The following is a 23,090-nucleotide window of genomic DNA, read 5'->3' as shown; positions in this document are numbered from 1 at the left end:
ACATGGAGCTTCCTGCTCAGTGAGGGGGGCCTGTTTCTCCCTCTCCCTCTGCTCCTCCTCCCTGCTTGTGTTCTCTCTCTCTCTCTCAAATAAGTAAATAAATCTTTAAAAAAAAGTAAGTAAATTCCAAAAGATAACAAAGTAGATACTGTGTCATCATCCTTCTCTTGGGAAAAAGATAGTGGCTTTTGGAGGAAGAAGAGCATTTTACTTTTGTGGTGAACCGTCATTACACAGAGAATTTTAGTACTCTAACAAAACCTTATGATTTTTAAAATATATGTATTTTTTAATTGAAGTATAATTACCATGCAGTGTTATGTTAGTTTCAGGTGTACAGTATAATGATTCAACAATTCCATACATTATTCAGGGCTCATCGCTGTCAAGTGTATTCTTATAATTTTAGATTTGTGAATTTTCTAGGTTTTGCACAGCAAGAGCTGTTTATTAATATCTGAATACATTCTCTTAAGCATCATCGCTTTTTTTTTTCCAGAAAAAATCCTACCTGTTTTTATGGATCTTCACAGTTTTTTAATTACAGGGAAGAGAAAAAAGCTCCACATTCATTGATAGCTGCCTTCGCTTGATTTCCAACCTAAAACAGGGCTTGAGACAGGGAGTCTTATGAAATGATTGTGAAACAGGTCTCAGAAGCAGGGAGAGAAAGGTGTGGGATGTGGGATGTGGTCTTGGCTGGAACCTGGCTGCTCTCTGGCCCCTTAGGGCGGCTCTCCAGCACAAACCGCACGCAGATGGGGTCCCTCCTGGAGAAAGGGGGGCTGGTCTTTTGTGCCTCCCGCCTATCAGAGCCTCAGGCTACTGCCATTGGAAGGAGAAGGAAAGAAACCTTAATGCCCCATTAAGTGGTGAGATGCTCCCCACCCGGGTCCCCCCATACACACACTTTTCAACCAAAGCCCTAAGAAGACAGGGGCAGCTGGGGGCCATTGCAGCCCCTACTCAGGGCAGCTGAGAATGGGGACACAGGCCCAGAGGAGAGCTGATGTAGGGCGAGTGTTGCCTCTTGAATTCAATATGAATTTCAGATGAATGAAGAATAATTTTTTAAGATCAGCATGCCCCCTGCAATATTTACACTAAAATATTTGCATTTATATTAATATATAATATTTTTATTTTATATTGCACAGTTTATTACAGTTTATGTTCTATTTATATTCGATTTTAACTCAAACATGTCTGCTGTGCAACTGAAATCCCGCCTTAATTGGACATCCTGCATTTTCAGTTGCTTAATTTGGCAACCCTAGATGGGTCCCTAACACCATCCACTTTAATAGCTCACAGGTGCCAGGCTCTTGCATGGAAATTACTTCATTTAGACCTCAGAACAACCTTGTAAGAGCAGTAGTATCTTCCTTATACTACAAATGAGAGAAGTGGAAGATCACACAGAAGTGACTGAAAGAAGCAGGATGTGGGCTCAGTGTGAGCCCTGAGCCAAAGAACACACAGCCTCCCTGAGCCACTCTGAATGGGACCCCTTAAATACCCCCCATCACACCAGCTCCTCACCCGGGGGCGCACCAAGGGGAGAAACCCCAAATAGAAAATTACCTATGTGAATCCTAAAAGCACTGGGAAAAATTCCCACTCACCCTTTCCCTCCCGCCAGGCATCTCGCAGAGTAAAATGCTCTCTGCACTCACAGGAAGGGCTCTTTTCCTACTTAAGGCAACATGGCTTAGAACCAAGAGAGATGAGCAAACTAAAATACTAGGCTTGAACTGGAAACACCCTAAACCCATGACTCAGCAGGTCCATTTCCCCCTAAAGAAAAAAGAGCCTTCCAAAACGGTAAGCCCCAGACTCAGGGCTAAGCTTTGTACGAACAGATGATTAAGGAAGGACATACCTAAATGAAAGGGTTGTAACCAGAAAGGAACTATGAAGTCAGAAGAAAATCTCAGGGGCGCCTGCATAGCTCAGTCGTTAAGCGCCTGCCTTCAGCTCGGGTCATGGTCTCAGGGTCCTGGGATCGAGCCCCGCATCGGGCTCCCTGCTCCGCGGGAAGCCTGCTTCTCCCTCTCCCACTCCCCCTGCCACTGTGTTCCCTCTCTCGCTGTGTCTCTCTCTGTCAAATAAATAAAATCGTTGAAAAAAAAAAAAAGAAGAAGAAGAAGAAGAAGAAAATCCCAACCCTAGATCAGGATTTATATAAAACCTGGTTGGGTCTTAAAAGATTCCTTAGAAGCTTTAATAGTCTTACTTAGGCTTATACATGTAAGTATAATAATATATGCTGCTTCCATCCTTCTAAATGTTGTTAGGGATGCACATGTGTGAGTTTGTGTATATATATGCCGAGAGAGACGCACACACAGAGACAAAGACAGAAAGACAGTGCAAGAGACTGGAATTGATTGGAATAGAATTCTATGGAACCATTTAGCTTTTGGACACCAGAATTACAAATCATCCAAGTAGCCAACAATAATGAAATGAATGGCATAGAAAAGTCCCAATCGAGTGGCACTCCTTCCTCTGTGAAGGAGAAACTTAGCTAATCACAGTACATTTGCCACTAATATTTTAGATTTTTGTTGGTGTTGAAAGGAAGACCCAGAAGAGGAGAAACTCCCATCTGTTTTGTTCCCTGATGAATCACAAGTGCCTGAGCAGGGCCTGATGTGGAGTAAGCATGCCATAAACATTTGTTGAGTGAGTTAAATGTCAGCATACAAATAACCAGAGAACATACGAACATGTTGGTTCAGAATTTTACCCAGTCCAGAGCAAAAGGCAATAACTTGAACTCAGACAACTGCAGAGTGGGGGTTGTCTTTCCAAAGCTGCTCAAAGGACATTTGCGTTCATTCGGCCATGTTTCTGTGCTTAATAATGCTGTGCAAAGGGGCACCTGGGGGGCTCAGTCGATTGAGCATTCAACTCTTGATTTCAGCTCAGGTCATGATCTCGGGGTTTCGAGGTGGAGCCCCACATCAGGCTCCACGCTCAGCTAGGAGTCTGCTTGCCCCTTTCCCTCCTCCTGCTTGTGCGCGCTCTCTCTCTTTCAAATAAATAAAATTTTTTTAAAAAATAAAATAAAATAATGCTTTCAAAGCAGTGGGAGACAGAGATGAAGAAGCAACAATGCTTCTCAGAGAACCAGCCACCAGCTCCAGGTTAGTTCTCATGCCTGGTGATATTAAATCAGGTTTGGCAGTGAAAAGGAAGTTTTCTAACCTGAATTCTGTCTGGTCTTCAGATCGTTTCTAACTCTCTCTAATTTTGGGACCTGCCTCTTATGGTTTCAAGTTGTCCTCCTGGTTTTTATCTGTTCTGCTTTCTCAGTCAGGGCAACAAGGATGTCACTCCTCCCGGCGTCCAAAATCCATTAGAACCATCATATGGGGGAATGAGGGAGGGGAGCTTTTGGCTGGCTTCCTTACCTGCTTTTGAGTCCTCTTTCTCAAAACTGGGGAGACTGTCATTGCCTGAGCCCTTCTTCAGGCACACTACGCATGGGACTATGTATGTGGGTTTTAACATTTCCTCATTCCCTCATTCCCTCATTTCCTCATTCCCTCATTCCCTCATTCATTCCAACCAACACAGACTACCCGGCCCTCTGCTTGCCTCTAGGCATCCAGAGATAAGAAGCAAAGCCTAGACTTTTCTCTTCAATGGCACCGCAAGCCCCTTAAAGCGGAGTCAGGCTGATTCTTATCTATAACCTTCGCAGTACCTGGGAGTTAACCCAGTAAAATTTCAATCGCTGTGTCTGCTCTGTGTGCAGGAGAACAAAATCAGGCGTCTCCACATGGCCAAGTGCCTCTGCACAGCCGGTCCAAGCCGCCTGCACCTGGGCTGCTTGTCAACTTGCCCAGGGCTCCGCCGCCCCAGCACCATCCACCGCCTGCCTCGAGGTGCCAGGAACTCCTTCTGTGGTGTGTGGTGCAGGCCTGGGCTCAGTGCTCATTTTCCTAATGTCTAACCCTCCCACCTTCATTGTTTGCCTCTCCTACGCCCAGCCTGTATCTGAAGTCTGTTCCCAGGATTGTTTTTCTGTTTAGGCTTCCAAAACCTGCTTCAGCCTTGACTCTTAAGTTCTTTTTAGATCAAGCTTTCTTTCCTGTGTGCCGTTTCTTCAACACTTTGGAAAATGTTTTGTTTGGCTGTTCAGAGGGACAGCTAGCCACCCACCTAGAGCTGATGTGTATGCTTATGGGCTGTTTTGTTGGGGGTTTTTGTTTTTGGGGGGGGGGACAGTTTCATTTATGGCCTTCCCCTACCACTTCTGAATCCAGGCACCGGCTTTATATTTAAAATGTAGTTCAGGGTCGCCTGGGTGGCTCAGTCGTTAAGCATCTGCCTTCGGCTCAGGTCATGATCCCAGAGTCCTGGGATCGAGCCCCTCGTCGGGCTCCCTGCTCAGTCGGAGGAGAGTTTGCTTCTCCCTCTCCCACTCCCCCTGCTTGTGTTCCCTCTCTGTCTGTCTGTCTCTCTCTCTCTCTCTCTCCCTCTCTCTGTCAAATAAATAAATAAAATCTTAAAAAAATAATAAAATGTAGTTCAATTAAACAAACCTTACCCAAGAGCCTACAGGCGATGCCCGTTCTGCTGGGGAACTGGTAAAAAGAGGGATCCAAGGAGGAAGACGTGGCAGAATCTGCTCAGTCTAGCAGGGCAGACAGGCAGGCAAATAATGGTTGTATGATATAAAAAATACTCCAGTATACAAGAATGTGCTGCTGAGATGGAGCAGTAGAGAAAGACAGACAACCCCCCCACCACCACCACACACACACACACACACCCCTCTGCTGGGAGAATTCCAATCAGCTTCCAGGATCCTGGAAGCAAACAGGGAGCTGGGGGTGGAAGGTAGGAAGAGCTACAAAGGACTGGGTTCAGCGGGTCCTATGGGTCAAGTTGGTTGTGACAGCTCATGTGGTCCAGGACAACAAGTTTGTACTTGATCCCATAGCTGCTGTTTGCTACATTTTTGGAGCATGAAGATCCTTTTTTCAAGTTAAAAAAAAAATGGTCAGTCACCTCCGATGTGAAAATAGCTGTATTTTTTTAATATCCTATGACTAAGAAAATACATATAAAAACATGTACTAATACATGACTTAAAATTAATGGGTTTATTTATGAATGACAATCTGTACAAGTACTTGTGAGCCCTTATTCGGGACAGAGATGGTGCTGGGTGTGTACACGGGCTCCAATGACCCCAGCCAAGCACTGACACCTTGGCCCCATCCTCCACCGCCCTGCCTTCGGATGCCCAGGCCCTGGGAGCTAAGAACCATTAATATTTCCCTCATTGGAGTTTTAAGTAAGGCAGGCATCAGATATGTTCTCTGTTGTAAGAAGTTCTCTCTGGTAGGTATGAAAAATGCACTGAATGAAGAAGAATCTGGGGTCAGAGAAATCTGTTGAGAAGCTATTGAATTTCAATGATAGAAGCTTTATGCAAAATTGTGCGTGTGTGTGTGTGTGTGTGTGTGTGTGAGCTATGTACAATGGCTCTATATGTATATCTAAGGGATTCAGACTTGTTTTTCAGATCCCTTTTATTTTTCTTCCTATAAGGGTTGATAAAAGCTACTTTAAGAAAATCTATATTTTAAAAATCTCTAGTATAGTCTTTTAAAATAAAAGAAATTTTAAAATTCTGACCTAATCTTTGATTTTCAAAAACACATATGAGTTTGATTTCACACACACACACACACACACACCCAGGATTTGGTTGTATAGCCAAGTTTCCAAATAGTGATGTGAATGTGCTTCATGATTCTTAAAGATTACTACAGCTAATAACATTAAGATATAACAATATATCTCTTTTGTAACTTGGATGAGTTTTTTTCTCCTACCCTATCAAAATCATGTCTGTTGGAGTTAAGGACTACATGAACTCCTCTTGGATTTCCCATCACTGCTGGCCACTGCAAAGGAGAAATGCTTTCTATATATCTTTGAAGCACACCAACTCAAAACTGTTGAAACAATTATTTAACTTCCCTTTCAGCTTCAAGAGCTTTGAAGTGGTCAAATGATGACACCAGCCTGATTTCTTGTTTGTATGGATCGAGTTTCTTCCTTATGCTCCCTGTAGCTCAAGTTTTCATTTTCTGTAATAAAGAGTTTTTAGAAAAGCAGAAATTTTGCAAGCCTGAATTTGCTCTTCAAAGAGCAATGGGCTAAACTTGCTTACGTTCATGCCTGCTGAAATTCAAGTGTCCAGTAGATTGTTAATCACTTTCTGAATACTTGAAACGTGCAAAGTGAGAAACAGATAAAAGTTTCAGATTTTATGATATGTGTCGGTTATCTATTGTATCATGCCCCTGAATACCAAAAAGTCAAAAGACTTTGTCGTTAGTGCTTTGTTAAGCTTCTAGAGGAGGAGTCCGCATGAAGGATGATATAATAGGATCTATTCTCTACTCACAAATCCCCACCCATCCAGGAGAGAATGGACCCCTAATGTTTGCATTCTTTTAAGCCAGCCCTTGCCTAAAGTTCACCCTTTCCTGAAATTCGACTCAACTGTTCAGCACATGTCGACCCTGCAGTAATGAATTGGCACAAGCCTAATTCTTATGATGATTAATGGAGCTCCTCAGATGCAGCCTATTATTTCATCCAAAGTTAAAACAGTGATTCATCATTAATCACTATAAGAAATGGGCTCAGTGATTCATAATTCTAAGCCAGCCCATTTCCTTAAGGGTCCTGTTTGCCTTTTGTTATTCCAGAAGGGGCACAGTTCACAGCCTTGTGCCGCCTGTACTCTGACATGCACATTTTTGGATTAATTCTCTTTAAAAAGTCACATACCCCCAAAATATTTATTATAACCCCAAGGCTTCTGAAAAGTCGTACTTCTTTCAGATACCAGTCTCTTTTTGGATCTCACTTCCCTCGGATTATCCATTTTAAAACAAGCATCCTCACCCAGAGACTGAACAAATTAATGGCAAATCAATAATCGTCATGGCTACCTTTGGTCCTCTGCAAAGAGCAGTGGTTGGAGTAGGGCCATTTAGATTGAAATGTATTCCCCTTGATTACTTTTTCATTGCTACCTTTCACCTATAACCAGATTGTCGCTAGTGGCCAAGGAAGAGCAGCAACACAAATGATGCTTCACCTTCCAGTCTTGGCCCAAAGTCACTGACAAAGAAAGCATCAGTGCTTCCCACATGGAAACCTACATTGCCACCTGCCAGTTTGATGCTATTTTCTCTAAAGCTGCCCATCTTGCATAAGGATGTGATGCTTTTCTACTTTACATAAAAGAAATGAAAGCCTTCGCTTAGCAGTAGCATTATAGCCTGCCCTTCCTAGTGGTGGGCAGGCAGGGTACAAAAACCAACAGCTTCACGCCTGTCACTGCTGCCTCCACAGAGCTCAGAGAGGTGACCTTCAGCCCTAGAGCCAACCCTTGGTTTTTTGTCATTTTCCTTCTCTTCCTCCTCCAACTACCTCCTTCCTCCTCCTCTTCTGCCTTTTGCTTCTCTCTCTCTCTCTCTTCCCCCCCCCTTCACTTTCCCCTTTTTCTATATTCCTGAGATATTTTCCTCCTTTGGGCCTGGCAGTAAATTCTGGATGACAATTTAGCCCAGTGATGACATTTAAGAGTAGAGAGTTTGGGAAGGGCATGGAACTTGTCATGATGATCCATAATATTCTCTCAAGAATTTATAATTCCTAGCCAAGCCAATTAGGCAAGGAAATTCGATAAAAGGCATCCAGATTGGAAAGGATGAGTTAAAACTATCTCTATTTGCAGATGACATGACCTGGTATACAGAAAATCCTAAAGTCTCCAGTAAAAAACACTATTAGAACTAATAAACAAGTTCAGCAAGGTTGCAGGATACAAGAAAAATACACAAAAATCTATTGTATTTCTATACAATAGCAATGAGAAAACTACAAAAGAAATTAAGAAAATCAGTACATTTCCAACAGCGTCAACAAAAACAAAACACTTAGGAATAAATTTAACAAAATAAGTGTAAAACTTATACTCTGAAAACTATAAAACATTGTGGGCAGAAGTTAAAGAACTAAATAAATGGAAAGGCAGCTCGCACACATGGATTAGAAGACAAGACTATTGTTAACACGGCGATACTCCTGGAGTGCCTAGCTGGCTCAGTCAGCAAAACATGCATGTGACTCTCAGTTATGCGGTCATGAGCTTGAGCCCCATGGTGGGCACAGAGATTACTTAATAAAATTTTTTTTTAATTTAATAAAGACGGACACACTCGCCAAATTTATCTACAGGTTCAGCCCAATCCCCGTCAAAATCCCAGCTGACTTCTTTGCAAAACTTGACAAGAATGGGGTAAAAAAACCAGATCCCAAAGAATAGGATAAAATGTTACAAATAATATACCTGATGGGAGATTTGTATTAAAAATATAAATATATATAAATATAAATAAAGAATTATTACAACTCAAGAACAAAAAGACAACCCAATTTTTTAAAGGTGGCAAAGGATCCAAAAAGACATTTTTCCAAAGAAAATATGCAAATAGCCAATAAGCACATAAAAAGGCGATCATTGTCGCTAGTCATCAAGGAAATGCAAATTAAAACCACAATGAAATACCATTTCACATGCACTAGGATGGCTCAAATCAATAAGCATTGGTGAGAATGTACAGAAATTGGAACCCTCATACTCTATTGGTGGGAATATAAAAATGGTGCGGTCACTTTAGAATCCTAAACAACCTGGTAGTTCTTCAAATGTTTAAATATATGGTTGTGTTACCATGTGACTCAGCAAGTCCATTCCTGAGGTATATATTGAAGAGAAACGAAAACGTATGTGCACACAAATATTTGTACACAAATGTTCATAGAAGCATTATTCATAACAGCCAAAAAAATAGAAACAACTCACATGTCCCTCAACTGATGAATGGTTAAATAAAATGTGGTATATCCAGACAATTAAATATTATTCCCCAATAAAAAGAAATGAACTACAGATACATGCTATGGCATGGATGATCCTTGGAAACATTATGCTAAATAAAAAGGACCATATATCTACATTAAATGTCCACAATTGGCAAATCCAAAAAAATAGTAAGTTAGTGCTTCCCTAGGGCTGGAGAAAGGTAGAGAGCCTATGGGCGATTAAGGAATGTTGGCTAAGGAATATGAGGTTTCCCTTTGGGGTGATGAAAATGTTCTAAAATTGATTATGGTAATAGACGCACAACTCTGAAGATACCAAAAGCCACTGATTGCATGCTTAGATGGGTGAATTGTATATAATATGAATTATGTCTCAAGCTGGTTTTGACGTGAAAAAAAAAAATTTAAAAACAGAACTCATGACTTGAAAGTTGTGCCTTTTTAAAGCTTTTGTGGAGAAGACAAATCAACTTCTCCAGAGTGTCAAAAAATGTTTAGGGTGCTATTTGAAGTTCTGGTATAATTTTTAGTGCAGTGCTGGAATTTACTCACTAATTTAGACCAGTCTCTTGCTTGATTTGTATTATTTTTGTCTATGCCATAAAATGGTGATTAATAAAATAGTGATTAACAGGTCAAATGGTATGTGCCTCACAATGCATTGTGAGTCATGATCATTGCCATCGATAGCCACTGTCATAGTTAGGCAAGACAACTTGCCTAATTGAAAATATTCAGAAGGCTATCCTTACTGTTAAATTGGGTTATTAAAAAAAAAAATTCAGAAAATATACTTTGGTCAAGTATAAAGTAGATTCATCCTTCATCATCCATGCACATGCTCGTGGGATTCAATGGGATTAACAACTTCGGAGAGTGAAAAACAAGGTGGCAGAGGATGTCTCCCTTGTTTTAGGCTACTCTTTGATCACCTTTTCCATTGCTCTGAGCAAAACTGGAGGCTTGTGAGTAATTAATATTATTTCAATTCATCAAAATGATTGTGCTTTTAAAAATAAGTATGTTTATCATCTCTTTAAAAATGTCCTTTTACTCAGGGTGACAGATCCTGCTAGATACCCTTAATAACCTTTTCCTTTTCTTCCTTAGGAAGCTGTGAATAGGGCTGATAAAAAGTACACTTCCTATCCTCCCCGGTGGCTAGGTGTGGCCACGTAACTAGATTCTGGGAAATGGGAGAGAAACAGGAGTGGCGTGTGCAATTTGCAAAATCTCTCCTTGAAAGGAAGGGGTGTACCTTTATTTCTACCCTGCATGCTTCCTGCTGGCAGGGGTGTGGACAAATGGCCTCACCTCCAGCACCTACTTAAACCACAAAATGGCTTTGGCAATGCGAGCTTTGCAAGCTGGAGTAACAAGAAAGCAGGAGCCTGGGTTGCCCCTGGACCATCTGCCTCCAACCTTTTACACGAGAGAGAAAGAAACATTTTCTTCTTTAAGCCACTTCTATTTGGACTGCTTAGTCCCTGGCAACCAATCCTACATCCTCATCATTAGACTTGCCTACTCAAAAGTCTTTGGATGCCCCCAGTTCTCTAAAATCAAAGCCCAACTGTCCTAGCCTAGACATAAGATCTGAGAGCACAGCTTGGTGCAGAAAAGTCAAGTGAGGGCTGGGTGTGTTGGCCATCATAAGAAGAAGGGGCACAGCAGGTGTCATATCCATTAGGCATACACAGCGCTGCTTTGTCTTTCCTTGTTTGGATCCCATTTCACTTCTAACATGAGCCCTGCCTCCTCGTCCAATGGTCTGTGTTTGCTTCATCCAATATGCCCCATCTGTCTCTCTGTCTCTCTCTCTCTCTCTCTCACCACTATCGCTCTCAGATTTTTTCATTCTATTGCCTCTGCCTAGAATTTTTCTTATACCTCTCACCTAAACACCACAGGTTCCCATTTTAGACTCAACCCAGTTTATGGCACCCCCATAAGTATCCGTAATTCTAGCTTTTTCACTTTCCACCCTATTGTCTCTGCATTTCTATCGTGCTTATCGTCTAAATTCTCAAGTGGCACAGACTATATACATCACGTTATATTGTTATTTGTCCTTTAAGGAATATCCTGTTTCCTCAAACAGATTACAGTTTGCCTGAGGACCAAAATCATCTCCAGTGTGTCTTTGCATCTCCAGTAGCCCAGAATAGCAGCCTGTATCAGTAACCACTTGCTGCGGTTATAATGCTGCCATCAATCCTAATAACAAACTTCAGCAAATGGATAACCCTTGAGAGTTTAGCCCCATCACACCCCTCAGCAAACTCCTCGTCCTTCAGACCCATCCTCTCTGCGGTCTTCAAGCGATGCCTCTTGGAAGATTTCTCTGAGCCATTCAAACCTATTTGCCCTGATTAGACTTTGTAAATATCACCACGATTACTCATTACTTTATATAACAATCATTTGTTTGCTTGTTTATCTTTGCTCCTTGATTGCAAACTCCTGAAGATGAGTATTATGTCTTACTCATCTTAGAATGCCTTGCACCCAGCCAACGACTGGCATATAATAGATACTCTATAACTGTTTGTTGAATAAATACGTGAATGATAAATAAAGACAAAAGCCCAAGAAGGCTCATGACTTCCCTTTGAATCTGCTATTCTGCCTTTCAAGCTGGTCTCTGGAGCTCTTTGACCCCAGGTCCCAGGCTTTCAGTGGCTCCGTGGACATTAACTATCCCCTTTGACGCCCACCCAGATCACACGGTGGCCCCTCCTCCAGCTCCACTAAAATGACAATGAAGTCCATGTGAAACCAGCCTGCATTCAAGTGAAACCAAGGAGAAAAGGTTGTTTGTCAAACTTAAAAGACAGATGTTAGTACTTCTCAGTTTCAAACTGAATCCTAACCCTTGTGAAGTTCAAGTTTCATTTCTGCTTGGCCAAATGGAATTTCCTGATTCTATGTAAGAGAAGTTTAAGGGTCTACATTAGAAGACTTTGAGGACTTTGGTACTCTCTCTAAGTGATCGCCCAATTTTATTTTGGTAATTAACATACACATCTCTTTTCTCTTAAAGAGCAGAGGTTTTACAATACAACAAAAAAAAATAACATTTTTGCTTTTGTTCTTGGCAAGTTGTTCAGTTTGTTGCTCCACACTGATATTCAAAAAACAGGTAGAGACAATTCCCAAGATCCAACTGTTACTGGCTTTTACTCCTGGGGGAGAGAGGGTTCATCGAGCCAGACCGGGGGTGGAACCTGAGTGGGCTCTGTTCTCTACCCAGCTCTGACTCATGCAGCCTTGAAATCCTCTGTTGCTGAAATCCTCTGTGCCTCTATGTCCCTGTCTGGAAAATGGGCTAATCGCCTTGCCTCCAATCTGCCTCCCAGGAGTGTTGCAAGGATTAATGAGTTAATAATGTTTGAAGAGCACTTTGAGCTTCGGATGAAAGATACAGAAGAACAAAGTGTGATGGATATTATGCATAATTAAAAGCTCTAGCAGAAACATTGGTCTGAGTTAACCCCCAATGCCACAATAACCAGCACTCAGACATAGCATGGAACCAGTATTCAAATATATATATCATTTTCCCTAAAAGGGAACTTTAATCTGATAGCATGATTACACTAAACTAACTTTTCTCATGGGCAGAACCATCATAGTCACTGGGGGTAAATGTATGGTGCCATCAGTGCCCTGAGGTGGTGCTTATTGCCCCAACCTGGGGCTAACCTACGCTGAGATTTTCACATACCACACTGTGAGCTTTTTTAAGATGTACCTTTCCGAAGAAATTTTAGAGACATCGAGAAGATCCACTGCCCCCAAACCATTTTCCCGTGTGATCCTGGATTCTTGAAGTTCCTTTAATTGAAGACAAACCTCTTTTCAAATTATACAGAAGACTGTCAAATACACATACCACCCAGAATGGCGAAGCAGAGTACCCAGCCTGTGAATGAAGTCTACCCCCGACATAAATGATGGCAGATCCCACCTCCCACTCAGCACAGGTCTCTCAGTAGGAGAAAGTGAACGACCTTGAGTTCAAGAGCAGAGATGAGGTCTTCCAAAATAAGAGGGTCTGGTGCCAGAAGGACAGAGTTCAGGTCCCAAACACAGTCATAACCTCCTTTACAACTTCACACAGAACAGCGGCTGCAAAATACAGAACTCTCTCTCCTTCCTCCACTAAACAGCCTACACTCGCACCTACCCCTCTAAGCTGCACACTCGATACATACTAGAAACCCTTGGGCAGGACTGAAATAGCCATCTGTGCTGCCCTTGCTAATCCGGCAGGTGCAAAGGCAGACAACCAAGAGAGCCCATCAAAAGTAATCCCATTCACTTCTCCCAAATGACCACATATACTTTTTAGTAGCAGCCGCAGAGCACTTCAACTGTGTAAAGTGCTCTCTTTGCTTATCAGGTTGATGTCTGAGCGGGAGAGGACAGAAAGCAGGGTCTGCAGTTTGGAGGCTATACTGTCCATCATCTCTGCACGGGTCTGCTACTGACACTAAAGCAAAATACGGTCCTAGTGGAGAAGCCTTGGGGATGAACAACCATGGCTAGAGAAGCAGGTGGCCAGGTGGCCGGGTGGCTGAGGGTGTAGGAACAAAGCCTATGTTGACTTGGCTGAGTCTTGTAGAACCAAGTCTGACAGGCTCTTCGGCCTCAAGGGTAAAGCCCTGGGAACTGTGATGACTTCTTCATGCATGTGAAGCATTGTCTCGTGACGGAGGGAATTTGCTTTCTCTGTGTCATTTCAAAACACGGAGCCCGGCCCAACGCTCAGCCTGTGAACACATTTTAATCCAATAAAAGGACCCACTTTCTAATAGCGCTAACCCAAGATAGAGTTAGCAGGCCACTGTCCACCTCCTAAACTCAGAGACTAGTGAGTGTGACTTAAGTCTCCTTAAGTGACACTTCACAGTGAGAAGCATGATTGAGATACTGATACATGCTGATCCGAGAGTGGGGAAAAAGAGCAAAGAAAAGTGTGAAGTGTCGGCATCACCAGTTCAGACCCCACATCTAGCAAATTATTCTCTCCAGGCTCCTCTTTCAATATTTACCTCCTATTTGTTATATAAATGAGTCTTGAAGAATTTTAAGATTCGTTACAAAGAATAATTATTCCCTACAGAATACAGGGCCTCGCTTTGTATTCTAAAACAAAATCAAGAAATTCAAATAAATACAGATTCTGATCTTCTGAATCGTGTGGAGAAGTGGGTAGAAGAAAAAGCCGTAGAAATCAGCGAGTTTGAGACAGAAAAGGAGGCCAGAAGTCCAAGAGCAGACCTTTGGCCGCGCACATCCCCGCTCTGTCCTGTAGGTGGCAGCATGTGTTTGTGGCTGTCGCATCCATTTTGAATGGCGGCTGGAGGGCAACCGGGTTGGGTTGGAGTTCATCTGCTTCCATTTTCAGAACATCCAGCATAATCAATGAAAATTTTAATATCATTAGGTAACTGACGTTGCTGGAAACACACACACACACACACACACACACACACACACACACACACACACACACACACACACACACACACACAAGTCGGTTCTGCCTGCCCGCTGAAAGGGGAAGCGGCCTATTGATTACATGCAAGGTCATAGCTCCATCAGACTTGCCACTACGATCACATTTTTTTATATTGACCATATATTGAACCCTTTATTTTTTGTTGAAATCTACATGACTGCAACAAAAACAGTTGTTTACCATTCTTTTGTCATTCTCGGGTAGGTTTTAGAAAGAAACCAATGAAGAAGTAACTAATGCTAATCCAGTGAAAATTCAGAAAGCCTGGGAACTGTGTCTACCACTGAAACGAGGAAATTGGGCGAATGTTGCTTTTTATAAATTAGAAAAAAAAATCTAAGTAATGGAATGCATTTCTTAAGGTATTAAAAAAAAAAAAAAAAGCAGATGTGCCTTGAAACACTAAACATGCGGCTCCCTACGCTGGAGTGTCTGTTAATTTATTAACATGAACCCCACAGGAGGCCAGAGAACAGAGTGAGAGCAGGTCTCCCATTGCCACTGCGTTCAGTCTTTTGGAAAACTCAAAATACACAGTGTGTTAAGATCCTCCGGGGCAGGCATTCGCAACCAATAGGTCGGGATCGACCTGTAGGTCACCAAGCTCCCCTGCGGGCAAGGGGAGGGCAAATCAGGGCTGCCTCCCAAGCCCCACCATCCCCGGAACCCCTGCCCTCAGGCTCCCAGTTGGGAAAAGGATACCTACATGGTGCACCTCAGAGGTCTGCCCTGAGCCCACCTCCAAGCCCTAACCCTCCCCTGGTGTCCAGAGTCTCAATCCTTTGGGAGAATAAAAAGTGTTCCACTTCTGGGAGAGGTTGTTGGCTCCTGCTGTGGCGTCAGAAAACCCCACTCTTTGGGGGAATTTCCAAACCGTATTGTTTGTTTGATTTCCTGAAACCTGCCTACTACGCCTAAAAACCAAAAGCTGTTTTGCATAGTTGGGTTTTTTTTCCCCCCCTTTAATTAAAGAAAACTTGAGTTTTGTTTTTAAAATTTCACAGCTCACCTAGCCATAACTGGATACCAGGGTAGCATAAGGTCAGGTTGAGGAGTGCTTCTCTGAGAATTTGGTACATGTTATAAAAAGGGAGATAAAGGCATATAAAACGTGTCCTTTCAGAAGATCAACTAACGCTTATATGTAGTACTTGAGACACATTATAGAAAAATTGTAAGGTTTACATTGAAACCATGGGTTCTACAGGCAGGTTTCTCCAGTGCGTAGCCCTGGGAATGTTACAGTATTACTTTGCTAGGGCTGCCAGAGTGAAATACCACAGGCTGGGTGGTTTAAGTAACAGAAATCTGATTTTCTGTTTTCTGTTTTCTAGTTCTGGTGGCTAGAAGTCCAAGATTAAAGTGTCAGCGGGGTTGGTTTCTCTAGGGCCTCTCTCCTTGGCTTGCAAATGGCCGCCTTCCCCCAGTGTCTTCCCCTGGTCCTCCCCGTGTGTGTGTGTCTGTGTCCTCATTTCTTCTTATGAAGACACTAGTTATATTGGATCGGGGGCCACCCTAATGATCTCATTTCGATGTAATTCCCTCTTTAAAGACCCTATGTCCACATTTAGTCACATTCTGAGGTACTAGGGGTTAAGACTTCAACATACGAGGGGCACGGGGGGCACAATTCCACCCACAAGAGTTACCCTCCCTTTTGAGCCTCATTTTACTCATGCTTAAAAGAAGGAAATAGTAACACCCTCTAGTTTTTCTGAGGATAAACCAATACAATGTTGCAAAGCGCTTCAAGGTGTATAGAGTTTAGGGACTACTAGCTGTGGCCTCTGTCATCATCATCAACGAGGTAGCAGTAAGAGGACAATCCACATGTTCACATCACGCCCAACATCAATGAAAATGCCCTACAGCACCGAATCAGAAATACAGTGGTGGGAGGGATGAGTCCACACCTCCTCTCCTGCTCCTAACACACAGGTATCTCAGAGCAGGGGACTGCTGGAGATTCCAGCAAAAAGCTAATCCCAAGTCTGACTGCCAGGACCAAACCAAACTCGGAAGGAAGGCAAAGAAAGAGACTCTCCGTCTCTGCCCCAGAGCTGGTGGTCAAGCACAGAAGGGGCAATGGCCAGATGATGAGAACCCCGCGGCTCCCAGGCACCTTGTCTGGGATGAAGTTTTATAATCACACGCTTCCTGGCAGAGACAAAGGCTGGCCTGTCCATCCCCGCTTCTCCAGGGAAAACAACACAGTCGTTATTAACCTGGTCACCCCAGGAGTTGGGACACCTGATGTTGGCATTGCAGTGAGCTGCTGAAACAGCGTTGTAAGGTAGCCTAAGAAAGCCAAACCACAGTGGAAAAAGGCAGTGATTTCTCGCTGGGGTAGGAAAGGGGCCCCAAGAAAGAACAACCAAGCATGTGTGTTCCAGAGAGAAACGTACATGAAGATCCGGAGATCCGCTGAGTGCCTCACCATTTTCTCCTTCACCACACCTCCTCACCAGTGCTTGCTTTTAATTTATGACATGCGGTGCTAAGGAGACTGTCTATAGATTTAACATTGGCATTTCCTTCATGCAGTAATCCTTTGAATCCCATTTGCTGTAAATTTCTGCAGGATGACATAAAAATGATCTTTTTCCTTTTTATTACTGAGCACATTATAATGAGCTATTTTTTTCCCTGGTATTTGGGAAAAGCTTGAATAAGGCACACAGGTTTTGAACCCCCAAGCCCACCTCCTTTGGCCTAAGTCCAGGAAGAATGCTATAGCTAATAGGGGCCGGGGTACAAATCGTCACACTATCCATTGTTTTGAAAAGTGTTAGTGGAGAATGGCTCTAATGGTATGATTTTGCCTACAAAACAACTCAGACCATCACTTGGTATAAGGAAAGGATTTGTATGTGGCTCCATATGCCAATTTCTTTTTTTTTTTTAATATTTTATTTATTTGGGCACCTGGGTGGTTCAGTCTTCAAACGTCTGCCTTCGGCTCAGGTCATGACCCCAGAGTCCTGGGATTGAGCCCCGCATTGGGCTCCCTGCTCCCCGGGAAGCCTGCTTCTCCCTCTCCCACTCCCCCTGCTTGTGTGTCTCTCTGTGTCAAATAAATAAATAAAACCTTTAAAAAAAAAGATTTTATTTATTTATATGAGAGAGAGCACAAGCAGGGGGGGGGGCAGGGCAGAGGCAGAGGGAGAAGCAGACTCCCCTCTGAGCAGAGAGCCCAGACGGACCCGCGGTTCAATCCCAGGACCCCAGGATCATGACCTGAGCCGGAGGCAGATGCTTAACCAACTGAGCCACCCAGGCGCCCCTCCATATGCCAATTTCAACAGGGTTAGTCTTCTTTCCATTATGTTATACACTTCATAAAATTGTCTGTAGTGGCCATATATGCAGTAAGGTATAAATAGAAGACAAATATATTCTCTAGCACCCAAGAAAGGGTTTTTGAGATTCCACATGAAGAAGGAAAAAGAGAGAAGTCAAATGTTTGGAGCCAGGAGTTTACCTAGTAAAACCTTCCAATGGTGCAGTGAGGGAGCCAAGGTATTTCTTTCTCCCTCCTTCTACTGTCTTGTCCTTGCCTCTCCATCTGTGGTCGTAATTCTTGCTTTGGCCCAGTTCCTACTGCATCACCCTGGCTACCAGCCCCAGCAATACCACTTGTGGAAGGCAAAATAATAATGGCCTGCCAAAGATGTTCATGTCCCACTTCATAGAAACTGTGAAAATGTCACAATACTTGGCAAAGGAGAATTAAGGTCACAGGTGGGATTAAGGCTGCTAATCAGCTGACAGCAAAATAGGGAGATTATCCTGAATTATCATGGATAAAGGACGAAGGCTCTTAAATGTGGAAGAGGCGGCAGAAGAGTCAGTGTCAGAATGAGGTAACATGAGAAAGGCTCAATCGGCCATTGCCGGCTTTGAAGATGGAGGAAGGGAGCCCGTAGCCAAGGAATGTGGGCCGCCTCTGAAAGCTGGAAAGGCAAGAAAACAGATCCTCCCCCAGAGTCTCCAAAAAGGAAGGGGGCACTGCTAATACCTTGATTTTAGCCCAGGGAGACCCCTTTTGGACTTGTGACTTCCAGAACTATAAGATAATAAATTTGTGCTATTTTTAAGCTCCTAAGTTTATGGTAACTAGTTACAACAGCAGCAGGAAATCAGACACCACCCTTCCTCTCAGCCCTCTAGAACTAAAGGAGGAAGCAACATCTTGCGGTACCTGATCCATAGGTCTCCCCACTGTCCTTGACTGGCTCTCAGATCTTTCATCACATGCATAACCCACATATCTAGGTTCCTGGCTGGACTGTGACTAACACACGTACCATAAATGCAAACTGGTATTTGATTTTCTAAAAAAAAAAAAAACCCAAATGGTAAGAGAAAAAATGCTAGCTAATAAGTTAGTTGTCTCTGCAACATAGATACTGCAATGTCCAAATCTGTTTTTCAGATGTCTTCTCCAGTTGGAAACTCTGCATCCATATATTCATATGTGCATGAGTTAAATATTGTATGCTTGTCATCTCTGATCAAGCAAAAGAAGGAAATACATATGACATAGAAGACCTCGCTCTGAAGAACTTCCTTCCTAAAATCAAAAGCTCGCACATTTGTCTTTCCATATCTGTCCAAACCTGCTCTAAATAACCAGTGTCATCAAAAACTCACCTCACGAGTTTCAACCATGGCATTTTTCCCTATTAGGATTTCATAGGAATATTAATAATGCGATCTTCCTGCCATTTTGGCAAATGCAATATTATGCATCATTACTAGTTTTTTTCCTAAGATCACGTAGGCCTTCTCCAGAAGAGGTGTTTTAAGGGCAGTTAGTTTAGATCTTTGGGAAAAGCTGAAGTATTGTAGCCCAGGTAGTATCTGCTCAATTATGGAACATTTATTTTATAAAAAGGCTTTAAACAGTCCAGTTTCTTCTTTAGAGCTCATTTAAAGACCTTATTTTGTTTGAGAAAAAGAAAATTCACCAGTTATAATGAAATAGTCCACCCAGGGGGAAAAAGAAGTTTCCTTCCTCATTCTTTTTCCCACAACTGCTCTGTTCTTGAGTGTACAAGAGCATTTCAGGACACTGGCCCAACGGAGAGTGTATTGGTTTCCCAGTGCTGCGATAACACATTCCACAAAATCAACACAAAGTTATCATCTTAGAGCTCTGGAGGGCAGAAAAGCAAAACGAGTCCTAGAGGGCTAACATCAAGGTGCCAGCAGAACAGGTTATTTCTGGAGACTCCAGGGAAGAATATGTTCCTTCTCTCTTTTACCTTCTAGAAGCTGCTGATATCCTGTGGCTCATGGTCCCATCACTTTAGTTCTGCTTCACGTGGCCTTTTCATCTGTCTCTGACTCCCCCTACTTCCCTCTTGGAAGGATCCTTGGGACTGCATCAGGCTCACCTGGAAATTCAGGATATCTGTCATGTCAAGATCCTTAACTTATCACAGCTGCAAAGGCCCTTTTGCCATATAAGGTAATAGTCAAAAGTGCTGGGCATTAGGACATGGACCTATTGGGGGGGGTCATTTTTCAGCCTTCCACCCATCTACCCTCTGGATCCCAAAAGATTCACACCCATCCTGCATCCAAACTGCAATCAGCCCCATCCCAAGGTCCCCAAAGGCCTTAGCTCATTACAAGTCCAAACTCTCATCCAAGTGTCATCGGCTCCAAACCCCCAAATCATCAGGTATAGGTGAGTCTCTGCATGTAATCTATCCAGTGGCAAAATTCCTCTCTTTCTGTCCACTTGTGAAATGAGAAAACAAGTTATATACTCCAAAATTAGGATGGGCCATGCATAGGATAACAGTGACAGACACTGCCCTTCAAAAATGATGAAAACAAAAGGAACAAAGAAGTCTTTGGTCCCAACCAATGTTCAGAGGAAACCGGGCAAAAACTCCATTACATTTTCAGACCTAGAAATCATTTTCTGTGGTTCCTGGTCCACAGCTCCACCCCTGAAGCCATGTCTTTTCTTGGAGGGTGGCACACGTCCACAGTTGAGTACTTTTGTCAGCCTGTCTCCTACCTGTAGAACATGGGGAGTCCCCCCACCTTCTTCCATTTGGCCTCTCTGTGTCTCTTTCAGTCAAAGCTGACAGGGTTTCTGCTGGTATAACATTCTCAAAAACCATATGGGCTGTTATTCAGCCTGCCATCGATAGCCTGGACAGGGTAATTAACAAAGGGAAGCGTGCCTTCTGAGGAAGAGGGTAGACTATCTATGTAGCAAAGCACCACAGACACAGAACACAGTCATTCAACGTTCTTCAGGGTCAAGTTATACACTAGAACATATTGTCTGAAGGAACTCTGAACTGTTATACATCTCCTTACAGGTAGAAAATCAGAATGCAGGCCAAAAAGGAAAACCATGCTGCCCAGAAAATGCTGACAACTAAAGAGAAAAATCAAAAAAGGAGGGATTAGGGAGCACTTGTTTCTAGGAAACCAAAACTCGTGTCAGGCTGGTAAACAAAGCCATGAACTTGCTTTCTGGGAGATGCTTAATAACTTCTTCGGAAAGGGGTGACATCAAGGACTTTCTTTCCTGAGCTCAAGTCCCCATTGCTGGCAATGTGGACACTGTAGAAGCGACGATCAAACCATCCTTTCACTTTCTATCCACTGACCCAGCAACAGGGACAAAATAAACCAGGGAAAGACTCAGGCACATGTGTGGCCCGCAGAGCATCCCACAGGTATGTTCCGGCAGTAAGGGCAGGATGGCCCGATCATGTGCCCATATATGTCCTGGAGCGGCCCCCCAGTGCCATTTTTGGCTAACCCAAAAATCAGATCAACCTTTCTCCCATAGGGATTTGTCATACATTTCAGTAGATGGAGTCCAAATTAGAGACAAATAGAGCGACCCAGCTAATTCCGCCTTTCCAACTGATTTCTACAATTGCAATTTAATTACATTACAGAACTGGATTAATTTATAACAGTGATAAATGGGCCCATTAGCGATCATGAAAATGCAGCTAGAGCCACAATGAGATATCATGTTAAACCTACTAGATTGGCAAATATTTAAAAAGTCTGACCACAGCAAGTATTGCCTGGGATGAGAAGTGGGAACACTTGAGGGACGCAGAGGGGGCGTTTCAGGTGGAAGAGGGAGGTTAAAATTTAATTCAACTACTCTGGAAAACAATTTGGCAAAAATTAAAAAGTGATACCGCACAACCCAGCCATCCCACTCTGAGCTATAGGCACGAAGTTAACCCTCACACATGAGCCCATGTTTAAGACAGTAACCCAGCCTACTGACAGGAAAATCAATAAATACATTGCTTCATATTCACAAAATGGAATACTGTACAGCAGTGGATATAAGGAAATTACAGCCACATGCTTCAACATGGAGGAATCCTAGTAGCTTAATATCTAGTGGAATAAGCAAGTCATAGGAAAATATATACATCTGGTCTGATACCATTTAATAAAGTTCAAGTCAAGCATCACATTATAGAACCCTAGCATACATAATACTTCTGCAAAGAAAAGAAAGCGAATGAAAATCAACCAGGTATCAGGATATTGATCAAGTGGAGGTAAGGAATGGGATGGGGGAACTTCTGCACGGGACTTCAAGGGTTCTAGGCATGCTGTGTTTCTTCAGTCAAATAGGTGGGTTCACGGGGGTTTGTTTTATTATTAAGATGAATAATGTTCTTATGTTACATATTTTTGAAGTATAACCAGGATACAATTTTATAATTCTCCCACTGTCCTTCCAAAATTATGCGGAAGCCCTTCTCCTCCCACCACTGAAGAAAACTCCAGTAGAGCCCCATGCCTGTGCTGGTCATGCTTTGAAATTCCCACAGTCAACTCCCATGACTCAAGTCAGAAGTTAGGATGGCTTCAACCTTCATTCAGAGCTGAGATCTGTCTCTCTCATTTCTTCCAGCGAGGCATATCATGGGCAGGCTACTTGAGCTTAGCTTCTCCTCTCTATGATCACCTCCACTGCCCCTGCCAACCCCAGAGTTCCTACCATATTCTCCTCAGAGTTGGAGCATGAAGAGGGAGCGGGGGAAAGAGGAACAGAATGTTCTAACGTAACCGTTAAGATCATAAAATGGCTTTGAGCTCTCTGGACATGGGAAATTCGAGAACAGATTCCTTCATGTACCCTTTCTGGGTTTCCTGCCAGAACCCAACTGTGACACTCATGTGGTCAGCCGTGCACTTTCTTCTCCCTGCCAATGCTCCCCACTTGGCCCCTGGTTTCCTGGTGGTTCACGGTACACAGAGCCTCTGTTGGCATGCCCTCACTCTCCCAGGACCCAAACTGGTTCCAGGTTGACTTTCTCGCCAGATAGGTAGTACTTATCTCTTTTGCAAGAAACATTCACGTCCCCTTGGCCCCAGGTCTGCCCCCAATCCCCTATGTCCTGCCCCAGAGCATTTCTTTGACCCAACTCTGTTTCCCTCTCAATTTCTGGAGCTGGAAGGTAGAGGTCAGACACTAAGTACATGGAAGGTCCCCACCCTGAGCGTCAGGGCTGACACTTTCTACCCATCCTTAGCCCCTTCTTCTAGGTGAGGGATGGGACAAAAATATCACAGAGTAGCTTTCACCTGAGGAATCAAGTTCAAAACTTCCTCCAAATGT

At 43.2% G+C, this 23,090-nt stretch overlaps 1 long non-coding RNA gene across 1 annotated transcript in view; it reads right to left on the bottom strand.

Annotated features, from left to right (window-relative positions):
- LOC113912511 overlaps window positions 1–19,850 on the bottom strand; it is a 42,745-nt gene extending 22,895 nt beyond the window's left edge. Inside the window, exon 1 of the long non-coding RNA XR_003516863.2 lies at window positions 19,726–19,850. This is a non-coding gene — a long non-coding RNA (uncharacterized LOC113912511). The remainder of the gene's footprint in view (window positions 1–19,725) is intronic.
- Between the last annotated feature and the right edge of the window lie 3,240 nt (window positions 19,851–23,090).

This window comes from Zalophus californianus, chromosome 4 (assembly GCF_009762305.2).
Source record: "Zalophus californianus isolate mZalCal1 chromosome 4, mZalCal1.pri.v2, whole genome shotgun sequence".
Classification (NCBI taxonomy): Eukaryota; Metazoa; Chordata; class Mammalia; order Carnivora; family Otariidae; genus Zalophus; species Zalophus californianus.
The sequence above is the reverse complement of the archived record's forward strand: the minus strand, read 5'-3'. Positions and strand labels throughout refer to the sequence as shown.